Raw genomic sequence first — 7,190 nt, forward strand, 5'->3', positions numbered from 1 at the left:
AGATCAGTGGATGTGACCTATTGAGCTATGTTGGCTCACAAATGTTTTGCCTTTTATTTCAGGTTAAGGGAAAATGAAGGAGCCCATTGAGTAGTTGAGAGTTCAGGATATGATTTGTCTGAGTCCATATATGAATTTCCCTTATTTTGTATAGTCATATTTACTTTATTTCTTTGTTCTAGGTTTGTATAATTATATATTGTAGTGTAAATATTTTATATACATTTTGATGTTAAATAAAATGAAAAAAAAAATTATGGATGACTTTATTTCATTATATTTATTGAAGTTAATTAGAAATTATAGAGTTTGCGTGTAAATTAACAGATTATATCTAAGTAGCCCCAAAAAACTTAGATCTTGGACTGGCCTATTAACACGATAGGACTTGTATATATATGTGTCTTAATGGGTTGGGTTGTGACATATATGGACTGAATAATTTCCATCTTAGACCATGCCTACTTCATATTTTTGAATTTATCAATGAACTATCTTTTCTAGCCTCTAATTCAAATAATTTCTATTACCTATTCATCTACTTCTATATTTAATACTTATGGAGGAAGATAAATGATATAAAATTTGGCTCTATGCAGGGAAGTATTTCAACCACCCGTTTCAAAATCAAGAAAACTATTTATCTTCAAATTCCGAAATGTAAAAACTGGAGAATCTTAAAGCTTTGGCAAACTACTAATTTGGGAGAATGTTATCGATTGCTTCTCATGTGATTTTATTTGTTTGATCGTTTGTATCGTACTGTAATTTTTGCTGGATGTTTTTTCTCGTGTAGCTATTACTAAAGGTGATGCTTTTTTGATATACTTTTTTTGGTGGAATTTTTTGGTATTTCTTGGACATTGATGAAACTCCTTTAATGTCCATACCTCTTGCCCTTAGATGATCTACTTGGCAACCAGGGGAGACTCCTATTTTATAGAATATGAAATGGCAATATATTGATATATAAACTAAGTCTGAGCTTTTGTTTTAATATCAGTTAGTCTCTATTATCATGATTCTTTTGGCTTTTCCACTCTTTTGATTATAAGGGGTTCTACTATTTTTTGCCATAGTGATACTGAAAATACAAAGATTTATGCCTAATCAAAAGTTTATTTTGACGTCTAAAAATAGTGATTTAGTTTAACTAAAGCTTCAAAATATTATTTTATGCTATATTTGATAATTTGATAAATTCTAACAATGTGAATTTTTTCTTAATATAATTTTTGTTGTCTACTGTTATGACATTTTAATATTTTTTGAATTATTCTCAAGTATGTTTTATTTACTGTAATGTATTGAAAATGAATGTGAATATGTGAAGAAATAGATTACTATTATAGTAATATGATAATAATGTGTATGTAAAAGATAAGTAAAGACTGTTTGAGCTATTGGTTAGAGACTGATTGTCCTGTACAGGATGGTGGTTGAGGGACTTTCTTTTAAATATTGTGATTTAGTATTATCATATATTGATTCACGTGATACTGATTGAGAGTTAAAGGAGATAATTACTGTGCCGACTGGCAAAGAGTGACGATTCTATTTATTGAGCCAACGATTTATTGATACTAATACAATACTAAAAAATATCATGATAGCCAGGATTTCTTAATTAATTAAGAGTTTTGTTCTACCTGTTATGACTCAATTTTAAAAAAATAAATGTTTAAAATTTTATGTTTTGAACCCATTTGTATGTATTTGGAAGTGTTTTGATGTATCAAAAAAAGGTTGAATGTGTTCTGAATTGAGTCCCATGGGTTTGAAACACATTTTGGAAAAATCTTTTTTTTTTTTTCCTTTGGAGCATCGCAATGTTGAGTGCTTTTGTGCTGCAATGTTATAGTGCCTAGCGTTACGGTGCTTAAAAGTGGTGCCCCCGTACTGTAGCCTCGGGTTTTTGGAATTTGAACTAGTGTCGCAACCTTGGATGGTGACGCCGCAATGCTTGGCAATTATATGCGCTTTAAATATATTTTAAATCCACTATTCAATTCATTTTGAGCACCACAGCTGTTGAGCATGAGAGACGAGAGGGAATTTAATTTGAGATAGAGGAAGGGATTTTGGGCCGCTTTGGGTCACTTTTAGATGTTGACCCAATTTAAAAAGTTCTCCCGATCTAGGTATGTCACATTATGTCTATCTCAATTTTCATAAATATATAATATATATAGCAAATTTTTCAATTAAAATTTTGTATACATTGGCAAAAAATATGAATAACTTTGCATAAGTAAAACTTTTACCGCGTATATTTTTATATGTTATAGATATTATGATTATACACATTTTGAATATTTTCTAGAAATTTTTCAATGTGGTTTCAAAATTTATGGGATTTTTATTGAATAGAAAATTATTTGGATGTTAAGAAATAGTGGTATAGTACAATAAAAATCTTAAAATATCATTTTAAATCATTCTTAATAATTTGATACTTTTCTAAAAATGTGCATTTTTGTCTAATTAAATTTTGTTGTTATCGACTATTATATAATATTGTGCAATTTTTATATATGCTCAATTACTCTTTAATTGATATAATGTGATGATTTATGTGTATATATGATTAAAGTATATCTCCTAGGAGTTATAATGAGCTAGAATCCTCTAAAATTTTATATGTGCGAGAGAATTGCTGGGAGCTATAAGTGGTCAGAATCCTTTGAGATTTTATTTGAGATAGGGATATGTGATATATTCTAGTGCTATAAGCACAAATAAAATGGGAAATTATAAGGGGTCAAAAATCCTTTGAAGTTCTGTCTAGGTCCAAAAAATATGATCTGAACTACTATGTGATATGAATTTTAAGTTATTTATTTGTTCAATATTGTTATGTATTATTATATAAATTAGGAAATAACTGTTATACATTTATTACATCTCTCATCATAGTAATTTATTTAAATTGTACTTAACTTCTTTTAAGGATTCAACAAAATATTTTATAAAAGAATATTTAAAAATTTAGATTGGCTTGTCTGGCTTGCTTCAGTATAATTTTACTTTTTATTTTCAAGATCTGGGAATGGAAGGAGATTGAGGACTAGTAATTTATGATCAGATCTAAAGTCATAGGTATTTTGCTATTTTTATTTTTTTGTATAGTCATGACTAGTAATTAAATTTTTAGTTATATAGCTCTAATTTGTAGTCATGTACTGTAGTGTAGATATTTATTTTGATGAAATAAAAGAAGCTTGGTGGATAAGTTGTTTTTAGTATTTGGATATTTTAATAGTTCTATATTCTATAGCTAATTTCAATGAATATTGGCAAAAAAATTGAAGTAATCTTAAAATTAGATTTTGAGATTTGCTTGTCACAGCTTAACACAATAGGGCATGTCCTAATTGAATTGGATTGTAATAAGCTTTTATGGTATTAGAGCAATAATTTTAAAATTAGATTGTAAAATAGAGCTATATGAATTAATATTTAAATCTAGTTGGGAATTTTCAAGTCTGTCTAGTTATTCATTATTTTTTATTCATGAGCATGTGTATTTAGTTGCATTTTTTGTTTGATCATGAATTAACCAAATCCAGATAAAACATATAGATAGAGTGCTAGTCAGGCATATCTTATATATAGTACTTCCAATAGTTGGTTCAGATACAATTTCACAATTTATTATTTTGATAGCATAGATGATGGGTGAGGCATAGAGCAAGGTTCCTATTATTAGATCTGAAAAGGTACTATGATATTAATTTTAAGTTATTTATTTATTTAGTACTTTTATGTATTGTTATATAAATCATGGAATAATTGTTATGTATTTATTATATCTCTCAGTATGATGATTTATTTAAATTGTATTTTACTACTTTTAAAGATTCAGTAAAAATTTTTATAAAAGAATATTTAAAAATTTAGATTGGTTTGTTTTGTTTACTAAGCTATTTTAACTCATTGTGATTTTACTATTGACTTTTAGGATCTGGGAAGAGGAAGAAGGTTATGGATTAGTGGTTCAAGATTAGATATGAAGTTATAGATGTTTTGTTATTTTAATTTTTTTGTATAGTCATGGCTAGTTAAATTTTTAGTTCTGTGTCTCTTATGTAGCAATATACTATAGTGTAGATATTTATTGTTACAAAATAAAAAAACTAGTTGGATCAGTTATTTTTAGTATTTGGTTATTTTAGTAGATTTGTAGTCTGTAGTTTATTTCAATAAATATTGGCAGAAGATTTGAAGTAATTCCAAAACTATATCTTGGGATTTGTTTGTCATAGCTTAACACGATAGGGCTTGTCCTAATCGAGTTGGGTTGTGCCATGCATTGTAATATTTTACTGCTTATAGATTCTACTACTAATATATGTAAATTTTATTATTTTTGCACTGATTCAATAATCATATGAATGTAACTGTTATGATATGACTGTTAACATATATATTGCTCCTTTGTCATGCTTTGAATTTAGTTGTAGGTTTTGATGACCTATTGGGCTTTTTAAGCTCATTATATATAGTTAAATGATTTCAGATCACGACAGTGGAGCAGGAGAGTGAGGATAGTCAAGATTCTTTAGGTTTTTTTTTTTTTTTTTTTTTTTTTTGTACTCAGGACATAATAGTTATGATATAATTGTATAGATCATAAGTATTATATATATATTTTTTGGGAATGAATATAATTGTGTACATTGATATTTTAAATTATAGAATTGGTTTTATTATTTATTACTGACATATGATATTAGATAGTTATGATTTTTATTTATTAAAAGATAAATAAATAATTTTCAAAATTAGATTATGGGGCATCACATGGTAAGCATTTCTTGTTTTTATGCCACTTCATTTTTTACTTTGTAATCTTTGGTATTTTGTAACCTACTTATATAATTAAGGAATTTGGATATGCCCTTAGTTTTCTTGAAAAAAAATAAAGCATTAATGAAAACTATTATTTTGATGTGTATTTTCTAGGACTGCGAATTTCATGTGATTTACTAGTCAAATCATTGACGCTTGCCATCATTAGCCTCCGTCGTCATTGTTACTACTGGTCATCATGGTCGTCTGTTTTTACACATAGTTTATTTTAATTTAAATCAAACAAAAAAATTTCTTTCATTTGTTTACACTCAAATCAAATAACTATAATGCATTTTAAATACATCATATTTATTTTACATTGTAATACATAATTATAATGTGATATCTTACAGTAATAAGAAAGGGTTACACCTAACTCAGTTTACCATGGAGCTACATATATAGCATGCTTCTTCATAATTCAAGATGATGTGTGGTTAAGAAAATTTAGGCTTCATTTGAAACAACTTTTTTATTTCTTTTCTTTTCATGCCAAATTTTTATTTGGTCATTTATTTTTCGTTGATTTAAAAAAAATACAAGAAAGCCGCTTTCTATAATAATTTTAAAAGGTTTTTTGTTTCTCTACAGGAGATTTATAAAATAGTAAGAATGTTGCCCACAATGAAACCTTAGAAAAGATTACATATGATTGCATGCTCAAATAAATTCATAGTTATGCATTAGCCATAGTATTGTGGAAGAACTAATAAGGCTTTGTTTGGGATGACTTTCTTCCGGCCTTCTCAAGCATCTTTTTAGTACAAAAAATTCTTGTATTAGAAATTTTTGTACTAGAAAGTTGCTTTTGAAAGCATTAAGAAAGTTATTACAAGCAAAATCTAAATATATACAAATAAGACATAATTTTCTATGGGATATAATTACATAAGGAGAAGTTCATAACACAGTCACAAAAGAAATAGTTTCTTTAGTTGTAATGTCTCTTGGCTAACAAAGAATGTAAGACAATATTCTTAAGTGTAAGTTTGATTGAACCACTTTGTTAATGAAATTCTTACCTAAAATTAGATTGAACCACTTTGACTATGAAATCTTACCTAAAATTGAATGATTACTACATATGGATAATATACAATTGATAGGAGTTGTAGTTATTGTTAATTATCGCAATCTACTTATATATTATGCTTAATAGCCATAAGATAGGCTTCATCACACAAGCTACAAGTTTCTTCATTATGCAAGGGTTAACAGTAGATTAATTATGTTTATTTGACACTTGTGAGGAGATAAGATAAAAGTGTAGATAGACTGTTGTGACTTCCAAGGAGAATGAATTAAGAGAAAACAAGAAAATAATAAGATTTGGGTCTTCCTTGGTTAAAATGTACTTATCTTAATATTCTTCTTCTTCTTCTTTTATTTATTTATTTCTATGTCATGAGGCAATTCACAACGGGGATATTTTTTTTTCGAGAGGCAGCTCTGGCGATTTAGGGTTTCCGCGTGCGATCGTTCTCTTCGCGGCCGATCGTCTCTTGTGGAGCTGTTTTTCGTTCCTAGTTGGTTAGGGCTTTGGTTTTGGTTGCCCTATTGGTGTTTGCTGCCCTTGGGGGCTCTCGGGGTATGGCGGGTGCTATTCCCTCGTCAAATCCATGGGGGAAATTTGCGGAGACGTCGTCCGCTAAGAATAAGGGCTTTTTCGAGTTGACTGCTGAGGGATCTGCTTCTCCGTCGAGATCTAGATCTTTTAAAGAGGTTTTAGCCGGTGCTTCTTCTTCAGGTGATATTTTTCCAAATGTTCAAAAAGCGATTTTTAATGGTGTACCTGCAGTTATGCTTACTGATGAGGAGGTCCTTAAGTTGACCTCTCCATTTCAATTTACCTTGGTCGAAAATTTTGGTTTACGTCGTCCTAATTTGGATGCTATACGAAATTTTTTCTCTTCTCTGAAACTCTCGGGTTTTTATTCTGTTGGTCTGTTGGATAGTAGACATGTGGCGATTCAGCTTCCTAACGACTTAGATTATAGTCGCATTTTTGCTAGATGTTCATATTTCATTCATAATTGTCAAATGTGAATTCTTAAATGGACTCCTTTTTTTGACATTAAAGAAGAATCTCCTATTGTTCCCATTTGGGTGTCTTTCCCGAATCTTAGATTGCATTTTTTTAATCATAAAGTTCTTCATGCTTTGGGTTCTATTTTCGGGAGACCGCTTCAAACGGATCAGGCGACTGCGTCTAAAACTCGTCCTTCTGTTGCTAGAGTGCTTGTGGAAATTGATATATCGAAAAAGCATCCAACTGAAGTTTGGGTTGGATCAAAAGCTTATGGTTATATGCAAAAAGCGGAATTTGAGAAAGTTCC

Source organism: Dendrobium catenatum, unplaced genomic scaffold (genome assembly GCF_001605985.2).
Source record: "Dendrobium catenatum unplaced genomic scaffold, ASM160598v2 original_scaffold_83099, whole genome shotgun sequence".
In the NCBI taxonomy this organism is placed as follows: Eukaryota; Viridiplantae; Streptophyta; class Magnoliopsida; order Asparagales; family Orchidaceae; genus Dendrobium; species Dendrobium catenatum.